This window comes from Oncorhynchus mykiss, chromosome 19 (assembly GCF_013265735.2).
Source record: "Oncorhynchus mykiss isolate Arlee chromosome 19, USDA_OmykA_1.1, whole genome shotgun sequence".
NCBI classification, from domain to species: Eukaryota; Metazoa; Chordata; class Actinopteri; order Salmoniformes; family Salmonidae; genus Oncorhynchus; species Oncorhynchus mykiss.
The window spans coordinates 26,913,337-26,914,044 of NC_048583.1; positions in this window are offsets into that span (position 1 = coordinate 26,913,337).

Below are 708 nucleotides of genomic sequence, written 5' to 3' on the forward strand. Positions count from 1 at the left end.
GGTTTAGGATTGTAGATACTTTACACGGACAGCTGTAAATGAACGATCAGCTATTTGATATTTGCTACACGCGCTGCCCAAATTGCGCGTTTCCCGAGTTTAGGTTATGTGCTGCGCTGGGATTTAAAGCAATCAATCAACATATATTTTTTTAAAGAAGCTATTGATTCTCTGTGGCTAAATCATGCACACTGGTCTGGTCTTCTGAATGATTTAATTTATTTTTGTTTAGAAAGCAGTAAGTATATCATTATGGCAAGTTCAATTTAATTTACTTTAGGGGAAGCTTAACTTGGATGCGCATCCATTAGATGCGCCGCCAAACAAATAGATGCTGTTGTCTATTTAGATCTGTTACATATCAGCTTATAGCACTGACTAGCCTAGCCTACTGCTATTAGCCAATAGCTGCAGGATCCTATAGCCTAATTTGATACTGACATGATCATACCTTTATTTTGAAAAATAAATAAAGCAAGCTTGTACATGCAATTAACTTTTTTAACCTAGCTTACAATAAATACTATGTCTATCTCTGCATAATGTATTTTATCGGGGACATGCAATGCAGTTTATGTGACCCGGTTTTAAAGATGCATGCAATGATCAAAAGGAATAGAAGGGGGGCACCCATGCTTCATTTAAAAAAAAAGAGAGAGATAGAAAGAGAGAGAGAGAGAGAGAGAGAGAGAGAGAGAGAGAGAGAGA